Source organism: Suricata suricatta, chromosome 9 (assembly GCF_006229205.1).
Source record: "Suricata suricatta isolate VVHF042 chromosome 9, meerkat_22Aug2017_6uvM2_HiC, whole genome shotgun sequence".
NCBI lineage: Eukaryota > Metazoa > Chordata > Mammalia > Carnivora > Herpestidae > Suricata > Suricata suricatta.
Window position 1 is genome coordinate 61,669,083 of NC_043708.1, and position 21,568 is coordinate 61,690,650.

The 21,568-nt window shown below is 39.1% G+C and overlaps 1 non-coding gene across 1 annotated transcript; it reads right to left on the bottom strand.

Moving 5' to 3' along the window:
• Positions 1–5,884: 5,884 nt before the first annotated feature.
• On the bottom strand, positions 5,885–6,005 carry LOC115303255. Its single transcript, XR_003913946.1, has one exon. It is a non-coding gene; the product is annotated as a U6atac minor spliceosomal RNA (small nuclear RNA).
• Positions 6,006–21,568: the final 15,563 nt, after the last annotated feature.

The following is a 21,568-nucleotide window of genomic DNA, read 5'->3' on the forward strand; positions in this document are numbered from 1 at the left end:
GGCGATGCAGGTTAACTTGGTCTCTGAGCCCTCTCCTCCCCATCTCTCATCATCCTAAGTGCCGGATCTGAAGTGAGAGATCTCGAAAAGCATCCCTTGACTCCAAGCTGGCTTTCCAATCGAAAGAAATGGGAGTTCATTGCGATACTAGAGAGGTCAGGAATGTTTCAGGGGTTGGGGAAAGTTCTCCTCTGACAGCAGAGGTCAAGGCTGGCAGGCAGTACTGTAGACCAAAGGAAGCCAAGTAAATGGCTGAGGAATCAGGCTAAAAATGAACACAGATCCAGGCCGTGGCTTTCTATAAAATAGCATTTGCCTGCATTATTGGCCCATTGTGGGGTGATGCTGTGCCTGCCACGTGATATCTAGGTCAGCCAGCTGATGGAGGCTTCCAGCAAGCAGGTCCAGCCTGCATATGTACTTTGACTCCAGGAGCAAAATGCATATTCCAAGCTGGATCTCACTGATCCAGAGACACTCCCAATTGCCTTAGCCAACTCCCTTGCCAAAGGGGGGGAACCCTGTGTGGCCAAAAGAGCAGAATTTTTAGATTACTTTCCCTTTTAAAGTCTTTCTCCATAACCAACAGTGAGTTATATTTATAGACAATATCATGGTTCTTCTTTGTTTCAACACATTTCTATGAATAGAAAAAAAAAACAGCGATTATATTTTATGGACTACTTATTTTACAGAATAGTTGGTCTGGAAACATGTGGCCTGGCTTCACTTCCCTTCTGGAGGGCAAGTTTTTCTTGAAAGCCTAAAGGGCAAAACTGTCCCAATAGAAAGAATGTGGCATCTGTTGTTAGACATTTAAGACTAGACATGCTGAAGCTCACTTCATTTATACTTTATATTATTAAAAGAGTTTAATGAGTACATTCAACTTCAAAGTTCCAAGCTGTCAACCCTATATTTAAGAGAATTAATATAGCTCCTGCCCTCCAGAAACTTTCTTTTCCAAAATAGAAATATAAATATACAGAATACTTGAAGAAGACTTGCACAGTAGGTTACCTTAGAAGGCATATAAATCTGTTTCGATATTTTGTCTTTAAATGTACAATTCTGGAAGTTTGGTTTGCATGCATGAGAGACAAAATCCTTATTGGAGCTGCTTATCTCCATGTTCATTAAGGACCTTAAGCAAAATATAAGTTTATTCACTCATTAGTAATTCAGATTTCATTACTGTACTCTTTCAGTTAAAATCTTTACATGCTGGCAGCTGTTTTGAAATATTTTGAAAGTTGTTTTGGCACTCATCCAACTAAAAGGGCTCCAGTTAACATTAAACTGTATACTTTCTCATTTTATATTCTCCTCCCCCTTAAAATCTACATATTAGTGTCCGTACAGATCTAGAAAGACTTTTATGATGTTTTAACCCTCAATACACACACGTGATATATACACAGCTATTACAATTACATATTTACATCTTCATCCTTGTCGTCAGTGTAAAACACTGCCTTTTGCTCATTTGATAAAAATATCTATTCTCTGGAAACTCATTTCCATATACTTACAGTTAAATGGTTTGACTTTGAATTTTCACTACAGGCTGTCAGAAGCCACCAATAACAAGTAGGAGAGAGGGGCTACACAGCTTGCTTGTATCTAATGTTTGTGTTACTTTGGTCAGATATTTAAAAGGAAAATAAAGTAGTACATAGAGATCAGGATAATATAAAGCAAAACAAAATAAATAGAAAGAAAATACGATATGTCGAGAATAAAGCAAGAGAGGTTTTACTCTGAAATGTTGATTGTTTTACCAAAGTGATCACAGTGCAATGAGACATTTTTTTCTACTTAGAAAAGACAAAACAAAAACAAAGCCTCCTGTGATCATTTACTACAATCTGTCAGATGAGTCTTCATTGTAGGAAGAGCTGTGATTTAAAATGAAGATCCCCACATGCCATGGGAAGGACATTTTACATTCTGTAAAGGGGTTAAATATTTGATTTAAACAATTTTCCTTCTTTGCTCCTCAATCCAAACTGAATTCAAGCTCTTACTGCTAAATTTGCCATCCTATTAATATGTCTTCTAGTCTGTTCAAAAGCAAGACTATAATGTCAGGGGAGAAAAAAAAGTACCATAAACTTAGCAATATTGATATTCCAGAAGAGAAACTAAGGAATTAAGAGAGAATATCTAATAAATCATTACTTATAATATATGTATGTTCATATATAATATATAAGGAGAGTACTGAGAATTTTTCATATTAATACTACCTATATCAAATACTGAATATCTCAAGCTATTATGCTAAACTAATTCTCTGAGGACTTTGTAAATATATAGCTAGAAAGAGAAGAGATTTAGTTAAGAGAGGAAATCCTTTAGCTATTTTTTAAATTCAGCAGCAGACAGTAAGGGAGGAGGAATTGTTTTAAAAAAATGAGCAAGCGGGAAAGGGTCTCAAGTCCTTATGCTTTTTCTTTTTTAGTTACAATATTCACATGTTGTAGCACATATTATTCCAAAGTGTCTGCAAATCAATTGAATCTAATGTTTGTAATTTTTTAGGGAAATATTTAAAATCTACCTGTTGTTATAAAGGAATCACAAATGATGGTTCCAGTTGCTTCTTCTGTCAGCATGATTAGAATTTGCACAGAGCCCCTAAGTGTGCATGGCACTTACACCACCGGCCCAGAGGCCATGCACCTTTGTGCTCCGGTGAAAATCATACCTAGTGTTAACTGGAAATTTTGTGTGTTTGATTTGGTTCCTCCAGGTAGACATACTTATTTAGCCAATAGAGTTTTTTTTTTTTTTTCCAACTGAATTTTTGAGTGAATTTCATCATTATTAATTCAGTGACTGGTTGTTTGAAGGAGTGGCTAATTGTTTTGGATATCTTTTTTCAAAATGAAAACAACCATTCCAGATGAGTTTTTGCTTGAATTTTTCATTTTCTGCAGGATATTTTCTAAACCTGATCACACAGTAAATCAAAGGAGTGGTTTTATTATGCTCCATGCTGAGTCAACCATTCTGTTTTTATTAAACTTCTAGGTTTCTTCACTTAGAAGAGTGATTCTCTAACTTCTGTGTGCATCAGAATCACAGTAAGAGCTTATTAAAATCCAGATTTCTGGGCCTCACCTTTACAGGATCTTGTCCTAATAAGGGGTGGGGGCGGTGCGGTAAGGAGAGAATGCTAATAATTTGCATTTCTAACAAATTTCTAGGTGCCACTGATATAGTTGGTCCATGTACCATATTTGAGAAGCAGAAACATTGCACTTGCCTGCAATGTTTACCATACAAAGTTCTTATGGGAGGTTTAGATTCAGGTCCTGACACTACACACTGATGGAGTGGGCAAGTTATATAAAGCCCCTCGGCTTCTACAACCTAACATGATATTAATTCAACCCAGCAAACATGGATTTTCCTGTGTGGTGGGAACTCAGACACAGCTCCTTCCTTCAGGGAAGCAAGAAGTTCATTAGAAAAGGTAAATACATAAAGAAATGAATTGCAACAAAGTATCCTATGGGCAACAGTAGATTCATGTGCAGAGCACAAAAGTGGCAAGTGGGGGAGGTTAGGAGCTGAAGCAAATGAAAAGTAACAAAATAACAAAATATGGTCAGGAGCTTGGGGGTGACAATCATGCACTCTGGGTTTGAATACAGTTCTACCTTTTACAGTTCTTAAGACCCAAAGTATATAAAGTATTTAGGACAGTTCCTTACTCATGTTAATTACTCAGTGAAAAGTAGTCGTAAACATAAGAACAATCTCTAAATTATCTTCCAAGATGTCTTCCTTGAGGATGGGTCCGGTCTTGATAATTACCCAGATAAGTTGAGCAATATTTACATGCTCTGTTTATGAATGTTGACAAGTCTAAAGAGTTCTTTATTTTTTAATTTTTTAATTTTTTTTCTTTTTTTACATTATAAACTTCTTTAATGTTTATTTTAGAGACAGAGGGCGTACAGCATGAGTGGAGGAGGAACAGAGAGAGAGAAGCAGAGAGAGAATCTCAAACAGCGTCCATGCTCACTGAGACCTAACTGGAGGCTGGATTCCACCACCATCAGATCATGACCTGAGTGGAAATCCAAGTCTGATGCTTAACTGACTAAGCCACCCAGGTGCCTTATTTTGAAGTTTATTTATTTATTTTGAGAGAGAGAACGAGAACAAGAAGAAGAACGAAAGGGGAGGGGCAGAAGGAAAGGGAGAGAGAGAGAATTCCAAGCAGGCTCCACACTGTCCGTGCAGAGCCTGAAGCAGAACTCCAACTCACAAACTGTGAGAGCATGACCTGAGCCAAAATCAAGAATGGGTCTCTTAAGTGACTGAGACACCCAGGCACCCCAAGAGAAGTACCCCAGACTTTTGTAGTAGTTATCTATAGGTGGTAGATTGGCAGTGAGTTTTCTTTTTTCCACTGCCCTCACTTTTTACCATCTTTGAGACATTTAAAACTAGATCAGAGAGCATTTCAGAGTCACCTTTAGAACCACTTACTCTCATTTTTGACTACTTTGGTTTTTTTCTTCCTTTATAAAGTCTGAGGGCACAGAAATATTTAATTATTCCATTAATTTCATCAGTTATTTTTTACCAGTTTAAACTTTTTCAGGTACATCTCATGTCTATTACAGTGAAAAAGTCTATAAATGATACTAGTTATTGATAGACATGAGAGGACAGTCAACTGGGAAAATCCTTCTGTTTTAAATGTTTATTTATTTATGTTGAGAGAGAGGGAGAGCGGAGACAGAGAGAGAGAGAGAGAGAGAGAGAGAGAGAGAGAGCAGGGGAGAGGGGGAGAGAGAGAGGAGGGAAGGAGAATCCCAAGTTAGTGCAGAGCCTGACATGAGGCTCAATCCCATGAACCATGAGATCATGACCTTAGCAAAAACCAAGATTAGAAGCTTAACTGACTGAGCCACTCAGGTGCCCCTTTTCATGTTAAAGTTTATTTATTTATTTTGAAAGGGACAGAGACAGAGAAGGAGCATGAATGGGGTGGTGCAGAGAGAGGATCGCAAGCAGTTATTTATTTTATACTCTAGGACAATGTGTCTGCAGTTATGAGTGACTGATTATTTTTTATCAAAATCAAAACAAATAACATAAAAACACTGCAAGTGTTCTGTGGAATTTGGTACCCTTTTGTAAAGGCTTCAAGTTCCATTTTTACACAAAGTGCAGTAAAATTCTGGCATTAATCATGTGCAAGATGTGTAGAGGCATAAGATAAAAGAGCTTAATAAAGTGTAAATACAACACTATTGGTTACTAGTAGGAAGGAAGACATTGGTTTTTTGTTTTGTTTGTTTTTGTTTGTCAACCTTTTGGAACGAATGAGGGTAGGGCTTGCTGTCATCTTTCACCGGAATATCCCTAGTGCGTCATTCACAACTGTTTTTGTCTCAAGTCCCCTTTAACTCCTAATTGTTTTGGGGCCACTCAAAGAGCTTAGGGTGATATATATCACATTTATAAATATTTAATGCAGTCAAAATTTAAATACATGTAAAAATGTCTTATTCATCAGGTCATTTAAAAATGATAAAAAAATGATGAACTCATTACAGTTAACATTTTTAATAAAAAATTAACTATTTTCCCCAAGCAAAAAAGCAGAAGAGTGATATTGTTTTGTGGTTTTTATATTTATATTTAATATATTTATATTTTTATAATTTATAAATTTTATAATTTATTATTTTTGGTTTTCTCAAATACCTGGCTCAGTATAAGACAGCCAGACTCCCTTATGTCTTCTGCATTCAACCTGCTATGTTGTTTTGGTTTAAGTTTGTGAAGAAAATTCAGTTCACACAGAAATATGTGTGAATACTAAAGAATTAATCATTGTAGCTATTCTTCTTTGTTATTACACCAACACTCATTAAGTAGTAATTTCTTTACCTTGTGCGTATTGTCATGCTGTCAGGTCTGGGGGCCTTCCCTGCTTGTCAAGGGATGTGCTAACCTTCTCTCATTTCCCACAACACAGTAGTGATTTCTTAAAAGTTAGCTGTACTGTTGAATCTGGAATTATAATAAGAAACTTGTTATATTTTAATCATTGAAATCCATTGGACTATAGGTTGTTTTTTGGTTCATGCATGACTTGGTATCACCAAGTGTTGATGATGTTTAAAAAACACTTTGTATTCTGCAAATCATCCAAATGTTAACACATTTCATTGCACAAAATAAGAAAATCACATTTATTAAGATCACTACCAATCGAATCAGTAAAGTCTTTATGTATTGGGAGGCTTTCAAGCTCACAATAGCAAATACAAGCTTCCTAAATACTAATTTTCACTTGGAATCTCAAATATTATTATTGGCAACCAAACTCTGTCAGTTGTATCTTCAAAGTGATAGACGCATTTTATTCACTTTCAAAAAAATGTCTGCCAAATACCCACATCCAAATATCTATAGTGTGTCAGTTATATTTTCAAGTATAAATACTGTTCCATGAAAAAAAAATGGCTAGTTCAACTCATAATTCAAGGAATGGCAGAAGTATTTTTTTCTTCCGATAGCACAAGTGTTTTTTTAAAGAGAGTTAGAAATTTGCAGTGAAAGTGCTTTATGTGTACTTCCCAATTCATCAGAAAGAAAATTTTAAAGATATGTGCTTAAGGGTCCAGACTGAATAAAGTTAATAATTCTTATTGCTTCATCAAGGATATTCTTAAATGATACAGGCAGCTTTTTACTGTGACTGTGTGGCAGGGAGGAAACAGAGACTCCCAGAAGAGTTTGAGTCACACTAACGCTGTGTTACTTCCCATTGCTTCCGCACCATCAGTTCAGACATCCACAGTGAAGAAAGTAAATACTGTGACGAGTTAGTATTATTGTAAAATAGTTATACCCTGAGAAGCTCTTCAGCCTGCACTTTGAGAACAGCCATCCAAATAGTAAGCAAGTCTCAAGTTGTTCTTATTACAACCAATAAATAAGAGGGAAAGTTTGAAGTTTTCATCTGCTGTACACTTTGCAATTATGTATTGCTTTGCTATCAAATCATGAATGGATTATTATGAACGTATTAGGATTTTGATTTTGAATAGGACTCAGAAAGAGGTAGTTTGTTTTCTTATATCGTCATTAAGAAAGTGGGCAAAGTTTGGAGCAAAGCAGTTCAGATCCTTAAATGTTGAAGCTCTGGGAACAGGAAATTAGTTTTCCCTTCATTCTCCACAAAAAGGATGAGAAAACGAAAGTCAGAATGATGCTCCAGAAGGATGGAAAGATGAAACACACAAGGAGCTAGATTAAGTTCCATAGCAGAAAGTTTTCCATATTATACAGAAACTAAGGAGGACCACCTCTGGAGGTGCTGAGCACACCATACTTGGGAGGTGTTTTAGCAGAACAAGATGACCACCTTCTAGGAATTCCGATGAAGACATTTTTCACTAGAGGTCTGTTCGGGTCAATATCCCTTAAATTCATAATGTTTATACACATAATCTTTAATTATATTATCTCCATACCATAAGCAAAACATCATAAGATTGTTTTCAAAGTGTTGTACAATCTTTCTGATATGGTTTATACACGCAATCACAAATATTTTAATTATTGTTTATCATTATTCTTTATAATTATTCAACATCTTTTTCAAAATATAAAAACTGACTTATTGTAAAAAGCAGCCTTATTTTCTCAAAACCCACAATCCAAGAAAAAAAGGGAAAAAATCTATAATTTAAGTATTTACAGTAATTAATTTTATTTAAGTACCCTGGACAGCTGCTTGAGATACAGACTGAATAGGAAGAAGAGGTAACTGAATCTTTTGAAATTAAATCACTACTTGTTCTTAGTGATTCATAATCAAAAGCTTATCTCAAAGAGATGATAAATTACTAAAGAATTAAGCATTTAATATATCATTTAAAATAATCTCAGTCAAGAATTGTATCTGAAATGTCAGATATATATGTGATTAAAGTTCCAAAAGCAGCAGCTATGTGGCTAACTTATTCACAGAGACAACTTTCTCTGTTTGTATGTCAGGGGGAGTCAAGAAACAATGTCATCATAGAAATCGTATCTGTGTTTGTCCACCCAAAGCTAAGACACTTAAAACTCTGCTTTAATTTTACTTTTTTTGACTGAGAGAAATGATCCCTCCTCAAAAGTGATTTGTGTGGTCAAAGCCAAAGAAAACTACAAACTTGAGGAAGATTCATTAAGAATTATGTGAGGGACAATATCTAAACAACTGTTCACATTTCAAAGTTTTGCCAATCTTAGTTTTATTTTGGAGAATGACACAAAGTATTTTCACTCAGAAAGTGCCTTGTTGTCAAAGATCTTTGCTTATTATAATTTCCTCATCTTTCACTTATTCTAAAAAAATTGGACATTTTAGAAGTAAAATATATTGCATATGAAATCACTTCAGCTGTGTATAACAAAACCCAAAATAAGAAGTGCTTATATCAGATAGAAGGATTTCTCTCTCGTGTAAACATTTGGATGGTAGTCCAAGACAGACGTACCTGGATAATCATGCCGGGGCTGTACTTCTTCTACCCTGTTTCTCCATCATGCCAAGGCTATTGAATTAATCCATACAATCCAAGATCATCAGCTACCATATCCACATTGTAGGCAGCAATGTAGAAGTGCCAGGAGTAAGTAAGAGAAGGGCATGGATCTTCTTAAGAACATGCTTTAGAAGTGACACATACTGGGGTGCCTGGGTGGCTCAGTTGGCTAAGGGTCTGACTTCAGCTCAGGTCATGATCTCACAGTTCATGAGTTTGAGCCCCACAGCGGGCTCTGTGCTGACAGCTTAGAGACTGAAGCCTGCTTTGGATTCTGTGTCTCCTTCTCTCTCTACCCCTCTTCTGCACACATTCTATCTCTCTCCCTCAAAAATAAATAAACATTAAAAATTTTTTTTCAAAAGAAGTGACACATACCACCTCTATATCTCAGTTAGCAAATTTTAGTCACATGGCTACGCATGACTGCAAGATAAGCTGGGAAATGGAGTCTATGTTATCAAGTCACGTGGCCAGATAAAAATCAAGAGTTTTATTATTATAGAAGGAGGAGCCAGTCTAGCTCGGAAATCCACTTGAAATTAGGAGGAAAAAATAAATCCAGAGAAGTAACTCTTCATTGAAGTTTATGAGGTGTAGTTTTGAAGAGTATTTATGTGAAATCTAATAATAACCACATTCTGAAGTATTCATCAATGAAGCTGAAATGCATTCTGATTGCCATTGAAGCCAAAGAGAAAGGGATATAGGAATAAAATGTGATTACATTTTCTTAAAGGGAAGATGACAACTTTTTAAGTTTCAGTGTAATAAGAAAGCTTATATTGTAAGGTGTAACTTTTATTTGGTTTATGACTGAATAAAACCCAGACGAATGTGCACATACTATTTATCCAATAGCAATGTGGTCAATTATTGTTCCTTTGGCCCGTTTTCAGGACAGGAGGGAGGAATATCAAGGATCAACATTATCTCATGACCATGTTTCTACTTTGTGGGATTTGGAGAGAACAAGGATCCCAGGAAGCCTCACCCACACCTTTCATTGAGTAGGAAATGGGTGCAGGCATTCAACAGTTTGAGAATGAGAGAACTTGCTTTTGGTAGTCAGATGTCCTTACCATCTGGTTCTGCACAAAGGCAAGATCCAGCTATTGAAAAACTTGCTGACTGCCAGTCCCTAGTAAAGACTCTCTTACTTTCAACTCATGCTTATTTTGAACTTTTATCTAAATTCTGAGTTTCTTTTTAACTGTTACCATTTGAAAGTTACAGACAAACTCAGATATTTTAAGTTTAGAGAGGTCCAGATTCTAAAGCATATGTTAAGGGTCGGAAGAAGAAAAACTTGAGTCAGAGCACTGAGACTTTAACATGGCCAAGAACTTGAGGCAAATTTCTTAACCCCTCAGGGATGAGTTGCTTGCATTCATTTCCTTTCATTGATGCATAAATATATTTCAACACTCCCTGAGGCATATGCTGCCTACTGTATGCCAAGTACTCTTTTGAGCGGTGGGTCTACAGAAGGGTATAAAACAAAGCTGCTGCAAATGGAGCTTTCCCTGTAGGAAGAGGAGACAGCAATAAACAAATGTCTGTAACAGAAAAGCCAACTTCATAGGGCTGTTACAAGGATGAATTAAGGCAAACAATGAAGTGGTTAGCCTAGTTCCCAACATGCAAACATACTTCTATCTGTTATCTATTTTTACACGGATTTGGGAATGGTATGAACCAAAAAATTCCACTTTACAATAAGCATCTAAAATAGTATGTCTGGCCTGCACTGAAGGTGTTATTCCTATTATCTACAATTTTTTTAAATGTTTATTTCTGAAAGAGTGAGAGACAGAGCACGAGCAGGAGAGGGGCAGAGAGAGAGGGAGACAGAGAATCTTAAGCAGACTCCAGGCTCTGAGCTGGCAGCACAGAGCCCGACGCGGAGCTCAAACTCAAAAGCCTGAAATCGTGACCTGAGCGGAAGTCGAAGGCTTAACTGACTAAGCCACCCAGGCACCCCCCCCATTATCTTATTCCTACTTGGTTAAAAAAATTCCTGCAATACCTAATTTTAAAAACCCCACATTAAAATGATTTATACCCTTCCTTTCGTATTTCTCTGATCTGTCAGAGTAAAAATAAAAAATAATAAATAACATATACAATAAATAATAAATATATATATTTTAAAATACTGAATAAAACCAAAGATGGTTTACATGAAAATGGAAAATTACTATCTCTTGATCATCTGCTGCTAGTTGGGTGCTGTGTCTGGCGTTTGGGACACACACTTTCTTTTAACCCTTCTAACAACCTAGCCCCATGTTCCAGATAGAGAAACCTCGTAAATTTTAACAGACTCATGCAAATATTTGACACAACTAAAGAAAAAGACACTAAAATAGCTTATGATTTTTAGTTGCCAGTTATTATTTTACAAATAACTGGGCACAAGTACTTTTTCTGTAAGAAGTAAAGGAATGTAACGCCACCAATGAAACTAAGAAGATGTAACAGTTTTTATATCTTAAGAAGTAATTGTCCTAAAATAAATCAGGATTTCTTTTTTTTTCCTGTTAACTTCACTTAGTGATAATACAAAAGAGTTATAAGCTCACAGAGATTTTAGGAGTTTTTTCCTAGTAAGTAACGGAACAGTGGTATAGATCAATAGTTCTCTGGGAGCATTCCCAGACAATCTTCATTATCATCATAGAAATTTGTTAGAAATGCAAATCTCAAACCCCACCTAGTGAACGTAACCCTCCAAGAGCAGGCTTGGCAAGCTGTTGTTTTAACCTGTCCTCTAGATTATTACAATGTGTCCTAAAGTCTGAAGATCACTCCTGGTAACCAACAAACACTGTTAAGGATAATTATAATACTATTTTTTCTGAGGCAAGAGTCCCTCTTCTTGGCCTAAAAAATTGATGTCCTTGGTGATCTCCCATGCAAAGAGAAAGCAGAAACCAAGAGGTTCTTTTATAAACTCCCAATTTCAAAACAGTTCCAAATATCACCAATTTGTGAGCTGCGCTGGTAGTAAAACCGTAGCAAATATTTCAAAGGGAACCAAAGACCAATGCCCTTCCTAAATTCTTCTGCTTCCAAAAAAGTAGGGAATATATTGCTAAGACTTAAGATCCTGAAATCATAGAAGAGAAAACCAGCAGAAAGAGAGAATACAGAGCCCTCACAAACGTGCTTCAGAGACTTCCTCGCCTCCTACCTGGAGGCCCAAGGAGCAGGTCCTGTTCCGTATGTAGGAGGCCAGAGAGCTGGATTGCTTTGTTAAAGCTGTCACTGAGATTAGAGCTTCCCGAAGCTCCTGTCCTAACATCAAGTCAATTTCTTGCTAAACTCTTCCTCATTTTAAATGGGAAAAAGATTAGACTGTTGAGTGCTTGGGGAAAAATATAAAACTGGCTGGTGGGCAAGCTTTCTTTTTTAAAGGAAAAATTCTCTCAGCCTTCTGAACTCAAAGATAGCTTAATAAAAGTTACAGAAAAGTCTGAAACAAGTAGGAAAAAAAGAGAGGGTAAGGAAAAGGAAACTAGATCCCTCTAAAATCAGTGTTCCTTCTCAGTATCGGCACAAGAAAACATCTTCGAAGTTCTTGTAAAAGTAATGTTGACACAGAGGAAGAAACTAAAAAAAAAATCATTTGAAATAATATTTGGAGGTTTTCACTTCAGAATAAGTTGGGAAACATGACATAAAGGGTACAAACGATGCTTCACATTCAAAGTGGCCATAGTTTTCCCATGCACACCTGCCCTTCTGTGGTATGGTCACCCTTCCCTCTATCTCATCAGCAACCCCTTTGGCAGAGACCTGTTGCAAACTGTAAGAGGAGAGGGAGCCAAGAAGACTAAGTTGCATCTTCATACAAACATAAAAAGTAGTAACGAAAAGATTCCTGAAGCTGAACCTATCGCCCCAGTCTATTTACCACTGAGCTTTGACTTGCACTCCAGTTTTGAAAAATGAGGCTAAGCTGAACATCATCGAAGCAAAGTTTCTAGTGTTAGTTTCACCAGGCACTGGTGAACAACTTCCATGAACTAAGCTGGAAGAGAATCAAGTGATCTTGAAGCAGGTGGGCAACATAGACTTCAGCCCAAATCAAAGTTTGACCAGATTATTTAGTTATTACTCACTGGGAATTAAACGTGAAGGTGAAGATAGGAGTGCAAGAGGTTTTAAGGTGTGTGGGAAGGGGATGGTAATAATGACCATGAAAGATGAAGAGATAAGAAACAGGGTTTGGCAAGGAAAGCCAGGATATAAATCCGGATAAAGCCAGGATGTAGACCAGGATATAAATCTGAGATTTGTGAAAGGAAAGTGGAGGGGGAGGGGAACAGAATTGGTGAGAAAGAGTCTTAGACTCTGAAACATGGAGACTTAGATCATGTGTCAGAGGAATTGCTCATTGGGCAGAAGTGGGCAGGCTCTGGTACCCCCATATTGCTCAGTCATTGAGGACCACCAGGGAAGAGTGTAGCCTGGGTTCAAAAGTTGTGACATCTTCCCAAGGCACTGTCACTGGAGGCTGCCAGCTATCTGCATTCCTTGAAGCTGAATGGCAAGTTCTTTCCTGAAGGGACCTCCAAGCAGCACACTTCTATGGCGGCCACAGACCACCCTCGTGCCATATGGGTTCACTTCTCCATATATTTAGCAGCCCTTCAGGATTCCTGTGGGCCTCTCTTCCTAAGAAAAACCTTTTTTGCAACTGCTATTCATCATCTCCCTTCTGTACCCTTCATTCTAAGTTCTCCTTGCCCTCAGTGGTCACTTCTATGGTCTTGATGGTTTTTCAAATTTATCTATTTATCTGCTGCAGATAGCTTGGACTTTAGAACCTCAGGGTCTTGCATTGAGATTCTCCAACTGGGGTTTGCCATCAGCTCCCCCGCATGTTTTCCACCACTGACATCTTCAACATTATAGAGTCTGCCTGAATCCGGCCCAAGCATCAAGGCTGCGTGCACATGCAGTCTGGTCTTGCTTTAGAGTCCTGTACCCTGGTATTCAGGTTGAAGTTGTATTCCTAAGTATGGAATGTGTTGCTTCCAAAACCCAGAGAAACTTACCAGGCAGTGTGCTTCTTTCTTGGTTGTAGGGTATATAAGATGCAGTCATTTGTATTCCTTTTCCTACTTTGCAAGGAATGTCCTGGCATGTCTCTGACTGCTGAGTCCTGAAAATTTTACTGCTTTGATGGGCTCCTGAATCTTCATGTGGTTATTTGTTGTCCTCTGGAGTGCGTGTGCCTTACCACGACTTTCAGGTTGTTAGCCACCTGCCTGATCGGCATAATATCATCAGTCCAATGGATAAAGTGAGATTCTCAAGGATACTAGTTCACATCTCTTAGGACTGTAACATAGTTTACATAGCCCTGGGGTAAAAATGTCAATGTATATTGTTGTCCATACCATGTGGACCAAGGTGAACTATTTCTGTCCATCTTTCTTAATTAGGATAGAAGGTAAAAAACATTTGCCAAATCAAAAGCTGTGTATCCTACCTTGAGGTTCTCACTAAAGTGAAATCCTGTATTCCATGATGGCACTCCTAAATCAGTTAAGTCTCCTGTATCCAGTCTTATGCTCTGGCTCCCTTTGTCCAGCACCCTCAAAATTGAATCCCAGAGGTCCTCCCCCAGCTTCAGCTGGAATATGCTTACTGGTTTTTGTAGCAAATTTAGGATATGATTGCTTTCTCTATTGCCAGGCTCAGCACATTGCTAGCTGGATTATGCTGAGATTTGATCCTAGTTATCAGCATGAAAGTCACAAGTGCTGGAGGCAGGTCTTAGGGGAAGGCTCCACTGCCTTGCTGGGAAAAAGACTCTGCAGGGTCTTCCCATATGAGGAGACTTCTAGCTCTTGATCGGGACGAAAGACCCCTCTGCAGGCTCTGAAGGTTCAGAGGTTTCAGGAACCCAAATCTTTAGGGGTATCTACTCTGATGACCCTATACCATATGTTAAGCTTCTTGATTTTCCCAGAAAGTGCCCTGATCATGAGATTTGTCTCTGCTGAGCATTTGATTATCTGAAGCTCAGTGATTCTAACTCCGATTAGGTTTTTTACTTTTCCTGCTTTCCTTCCACAGAAAATAAAGGCTGCTTTTGAAGCTGCCGAAGCGGTCCCTGGGACTTCTCCCTTAGTTTTCAATTTGGTAATTGCCCTTTATTATTCTTCTGTAGAATTTCAATGCAGCCTAATAACAGCAGGCCAAACGTATTATCCTTATATGTATTATTCCCCACCCATCTCGTACTCAGCATTTTTCAAAGTCCTGCATCATTGCTGCAATCAGGGTGCTCCCCCCCTCCACTGCATCATTGTCCCAGGTCACCCCTCTGTGAAGGCTTAGTCATGGAGTCCCCATCTTATGCCAACGACTATGTGTATCCTGCTTACCATCCAAGTACCTGCCTGGTAAGCACGGAATAATCCAGGCCCAAACCCCATCTTATCATGAGCCTGGGTCCTGAAGGAGGCAGATGCTGAGACAGAGTTAAGAATGGACAAGGTTTATCGGGAAAGCTAACACCTGTGAAAGGTAAAAGGGAAGACAGCAGGGTTGGACAGGAAAAGTTTTCAGATGAAACAATTTTGTTAATTTTGTTCGTTCAGCATCCATTTGCCCTGTTCTGCAAACTGTACCTAAGTTTTCCTTTGAAGAACCACCACTCTGTTCCGGTGGAAACGCCCCCACCACCCCCATCTTCACTCACCCCTAACACCCCCAAGACCTGGCCACTCAGGATTTTTGTTAGAAATAAGTTTTTGTTCCCTACCAGTGTTGCTGGCTGTAAAGATCTGAAATTACCAGAGAATGGCATCTGAAGAGAGCCTGCCTACGAATGAAGCCAAGTCAGAGGAAAGCAGAGTTGAGAAAAAAAATGTGAGGAACTAGATTTTGATGATACCTCTGAACCCTTGGATCCCTCCAGACTTTGAGACTCCTGGACTTCCGGGTTTTATGAGCCAGTCAACTGTCTTTTTGACTTTGGGCTGTTCAAGATAGATTCAGTCACTTTCAACTAGAAGAGTCTTACTAAAGAAATGTTAGAGAAAGGACTGGACAGTGGGATAAGCCATAATCCTCCTTAATATGGGCGCAAAAGGAGTCACTTAATGTTAGAATTAGAACAGAACTCACAGAACATCCAGTTGGAACTCGATGCCTTTAAAAGTGAAGCAACACGGGGGCACTAGGGTGGCTCAGTTGGTTAGGTGTCTGACATGGGCTCAGATCATGATTTCACGCTTCATGAGTTCTAGCCCCGTGCTGGGCTCTGCACTGACAGCTCTAAGCCTGTTTTGGATTCTCTGCCTTCCTCTCTCTGTCTCTGCACCTCTCTCTGCTAGTGTTCTCTCTCTCAAAAATAAAATAAACATGAAAAAAAGGGAGGCAGCACAAGTTGACAAGTTGAATGACTTATCTAAGGTCGCAGAGCCAATTGATGGCAAATCACATTTTGATTCTGAGTCTTCAATTTCTAGGCCACAGTTATTTTCACTGTAACACTCCATCCCTAGAGAGATAGGAGATTACACAATGTAATTCATAAGACTCACAGAAACAGGAAAAAAATTAATTTATAAACAATAGCAGTCCGCTAATGCTAATTTAGTATTTAATGCCAGTAATCCTGGATAATGTGGCTATTGAAGAGTAGTTACTAATGTGGGCTTCATACTATAATTTAGCATTACTTAAGTGAGAACAAAATCAAAATATGCACTTTTGAACAAAGTGTGGAAAAGGTTTAATCCTTATTAATTTTTCTTTTTGTGACTTGCCTCAAAATGTTCCTTTTCTTTGTTCAGCACATTTCTATTCTTTAGATCTTCTGTGTAAAATCTGGAATCTTGTAAGACAAAAACCATCTTGGAAAATTAACAGGAACTTTTTCTAGTGCAGTGTTATTTACTTAATTAGCATAAAGAATGTCAGAGCGACTTTGCCGGTTTGAGATCCGAGTCCCTTGTTATAATGTGTTCTTATAGCAGTACTTGTTACAAATCAGCAATCTTACGTTTTAAAGGTTAAATAAAAGCTAAATTGTTGAATGATGAGTGTGTCCACATAAAATACCTTAAGGAAAATGTGAAACATTTATACATTTATGAGTAATTGATTCTTTTATAATTTTTTATTTTCTAGAAAAGGGCTCATAAACCATCAGAGGATTTCTATTTCAGAGAAGATTTATTTGTAGGTTTTCATTTGTTTCATCCAGGCATTATATTATTTTAATTTTAAAATGTATTTATAATTTTTCATAGGCCAGATTTAAAAACTATTTTCCAGGTTTTTCTAAAAGCAACATTATGATCAATCACATGCTGACTGTTATTAGCCTCCTGCATCAGGTTTACACTGCAAAACAGAGAGAAACAGAACAAGGCAACAAAGAGGGTATACTCCATGATATTGGCAATTCTCTGGGCTTCTGTTTTTTAAAGATAAATTTGATTTCATAAAATTCATCTATAATATTCAACTTAAAGCCTCAAGGAGTCCCATGCAAATCTTTAGATTCAAGATGTCATAATTGCAATTAGATGCACATAAATTATGTGTAAAATTCCCACCATTGCAAACATCTAATTAAAAAATACATATATTGATAAGAAAAGCAAAGACATAAAACTTGAGTGTATTAATAAGAAAGGAGGAAAGTTCTATCTTGGTATTTTGCTGTTAAGGAGAGCTTGATTTTTTTTGCCTCCTCAGATTCAATAAATTCATTTATGCATCCAAGAAATACTCACTGAGCATCTATGTTCATTTAGCCCAAGTGTTATGGAGATGGATGGACCCAATCCTGATGCCTGAGGAGCTTAAAGCAGCAGGGAAGATAGACACAGGGACAAACAACTAGCATGCTACGTGTCGCAGAACTTTGTGATGATGACCGGGGAAGTGGAGCAGAGAAGGTGGAGGGACCCGAGACAAACAGAAGACAGGGAAAGCCTCCATGGGGGAGGCAAGAACTTAACAGGCTAGAATAAAAGGATAGTGGTTTCTAGCAGATGAATGAGGGCATCTATGTCTCGTGCAGGGAGTGGAACATGGTTAGAGAGTAGGCAGGGTCTGAGGTGAAGCAGCAAAGCAAAATGCACAGTAGGAAATAGACTCAGGTGTGCAAAACAGGCAGGTGCCAAATATTGAAGACCTTGAATGCCAAGCTAGGGCATCTGAATTTCATCTCACTGTCCTCAGAAAGTTGTGAAAAGTGTTTTAAATTTATTTTATCAAGATTATGGCATGATCTTATCATAAGGTAGAAAGATTAAAGTCTACAAGATTTCAGAGGATAGATTAGCAGGGAAAGACATTGGAGCCATGGACCCTCTTAGAAAACTATTTCAATACAAAGTGGTATGGTGACAAAAAAAATAATCCAGTGAAGAAATTGGCAGAATACATGAACAAATACTTCTCCAAAGAGGACATCCAGATGGCCAACAGACACATGAAACAATGCTCAGCCCTACTCATCATCAGGAAAATATAAATCAAAACCACACTGAGATACCACCTCACACCAGTCAGAGTGGCTAAAATGAACAAATCAGGAGACCACTGATGCTGGTGAAGATGTGGAGAAATGGGCACCCTCTTACACTGTTGGTGGGAATGTAAACTGGTGCAGCCGCTCTGGAAAACAGTGTGGAGGTTTCTCAAAAAAGTATCGATAGAACTCCCCTATAACCCAGCAATAGCACTGTTGGGGATCTACCCAAGGGATACAGAAGTACTGATGCACAGGAGCACATGTACCCCAGTGTTCATACCAGCACTTTCAACGATAGCCAAATCATGGAAAGAGCCTAAAGGTCCATCAACTGATGCATGGATCAAGAAGATGTAGTTTATTTATACAACGGAATACTACATGGCAATGAGAAAGAATGAAATCTGGCCATTAGTAGCAATGTGGATGGAACTCAAGGGTGTTAATGCTGAGTGAAGTAAGTCAGGCAGAGAAAGACAGATACCATATGTTTTCACTCATAAGTTTAACAAGAGAAACTTAACAGAGGACAATAGGGGAGGGGAAGGGGAAAAAATAGTTAAGGAGAGGGAAGGAGGCAAACCATAAAAGACTCCTAAATACCGAGAACAAACTGAGGGTTGATGGGGGGAGGTGGGGAGGGAAAGGTGATGGGCATGGAGGAGGGCACTTGTTGGGATGAGCACTGGGTGTTATATGGAAACCAACTGCCAATAAACTATATTAAAAAAATAAATAAAGTGGTGTGGCAATAAATGCTTGACCCGGGGTAATGCAGTGGAGTATCTCAGGAATATAGCTTGAACAAAGGATAAAGGTCAGTGATACTAAATAAGGTAGGAAACAGGCCGCAGTGGAGAGGAAAGACCTGTTGGGATTAGACCATGTTAAGGTGAGGTGCCTGTGGGTATTAGGTAGAGCTACCCAGTGACATTGGAATTTGAATAAAAAACTGAGGATGGCGTCAAGCTGCTGGGCTTCGCAGAGGAAAGACAGGCCATTGAAGACCACTCAAGTCTTTCACAGCTCTGAACACAGACAGTTGTAGTTTTTATCATACTTGGCTCCTGGATGGCTACAAACACACCAGAAAACATGTTTGACCTCCTAGAGCTCTCAGTAAAGAATAGATGTCCAGAGGAAGGAGGTGACTTGACTCAGCCAAACAGCTGGTAGGTGGTAGAATCCAGCATCAAATCCAGACCTCTAGGCCAGTGTATTTCATCAGACAAAACCAAAAGAAATGTGATATCTGTAGTAATTAATCCATCTAATTCTCTGGGCCTTAACTTCTTCATCTGTGAGAAACTTTTAGATGGCATGGTCTCCAAAATCCCATTGACTCTAAAATTTTATTATCATGTGCCACAGTACTGAGCAAAACCTAATTCCGGTTTACCACATCCAAGATGAGTGAATTTGAGTAAATCACAAATCCGCTGGAGCCCAGTTTTGTCATGAGTACAAATTCATAGAAGGATGTGATCATTGTGGCTGTGTGCTTTTACATTGATCACAGTGGTCCTTAAGAAAACGCACATTAAAACAAATAATGGAGGGGCACCTGGGTGGCTCAATCAGTTAGGTGTCCAAGTTCAGCACCGGTCATGATCTCATGGTTTGTGAGTTTAAGCCCCACCCTGGGTTCTTTGCTGACAGCTCAGAGCCTGCTTGGAATTCTGTGTCTCCCTCTCTCTCTGCCCCTCCCTGGCTCACACTCAGTCTCTCTCATTCTCTCAGAAATGAATAAACATTAAAGAAATTTTAAATATAGAACATAATGGCACGACAAATTTTCTACAATGACTCAAGTGTAAGGCACAGAAAAGACCAAGTGCCAGAGGCGACGTGGGGCCGTTCTCAGCCACTGCCTGTGGGCCTGTAGCGCGGGACGGCCCCGGCAGAAAACTAGTGTCTAATACTCAAGCAGCAAGCGCACCCCGTGACCCAGCATCTTCTCCCGAAGGAAGCACCCAGCAGAAGCACAGAAGTCTATTTACCAGAGGCCACACACAAGCATGTTCATGCAACGCTATTTGTGTGAACCCGTGGGAATATAGAAAAAATATATATTGAGGGATCTCTGCCCTCATTCCTGGAATAACACTCTTAAAACCCTTGTGATTTCCTGAATGATAAGAGCACTAGGAGCATTTCTTTCAATACTTGACCAGTGTCCCCAGACTCTGATACAGGCTCCTAAAACCTTTATAAATTCCTAAGCGATAGGAGCACACAGAGTATCTATTGTTCTTTTTATTAAGGTTTTTTTTTTTTTTTTTTTGACAGAGACATAGCACAAGTGGAGGGGGAAGCAGAGAGAAGGCGGGCACATGCGAGAGAAAGAGAATCCCCAGCAGGATCTGTAGTGTCAGCGTAAAGCCAGATGTGGGGCTCGAACCCATGAAGCCGCAAGACCTGAGCCAAAATGAAGAGCTGGAGATGCTTAATCCTGAGCCACCCAGGCACTCTGAGTATCGACTGTTCTAATGAAGCAACCCTGGGTGGGCACCTGGCTTCTGAATGGGAGCTGATCACCACAAATAACTAGACCTTCGTTAGAAACTTGGACTTCTCAGCTCTGCCTCTTTCAAACTTCTTTAGAAAGGGAAGAGGTGGCTGAAGACAGAGTTAATGACTGATTAGGCCTACATGGTAAAGCCTCCATAAGATCCCAAAAGTATAGGGTTTGGAGAGCTTCCAGGTTGGTGAACACATCCACATACTAGAAGCTCCTCTGCTTGGGGCCCTCCCAGAGCTGACCCCATGTATCGCTGCATCGGGCTGTTCTCTGTCTCCTTAGTCACATTCTTTATTTTTTTTTTATTTTTTTAAATGTTTTATTTATTTTTGAGACAGAGAGAGACATAGCATGAGTGGGGAGGGGCAGAGAGAGAGGGAGACACAGAATCTCGGAATTAGTCTCCAGGCTCTGAGCTGTCAGCACGGAGCCCGACGCAGGGCTCGAACCCACGAATGTGAGATCATGACCTGAGCCGAAGTGGGAGGCTTAACCGACTGCGCCACCCAGGCGCCCCAGTCACATTCCTTAATAAACGGGTAAATACAAGTGTTCCCCTGGGTCTGAGAGTTGTCCTAGCAAATGATCACTCCACAGGGGAGGCAGTCATGGGACCGTCCAAAGTGTGTGGCTACATCGTACACAACCCAGGGACCTACTATTTGTAATTGGCAGCTGCAGTGTGGGGGAGGGGCAGCCTCATGAGACTGAGCCTTTAACCTGGGGTATATGGATGAGATCTCCAAGTGGACAGTGTCAGGATTGAGTTATATAGTAGGGCATCCAGCTGGTGTCAAAAATTGCTTGCTGCAAGGAAAAGTCCCGCACATGTGGGGACCAGAAGGGACTTGTCCTCTGCGGAAGTAAAAGACAAAGACACCGGGGGAGAACTGCAGGTTTTTGACAAAAGAGAACCCGAAACTGGAAATTTCTCCCAAATTCATCAACAACAGAATGGGT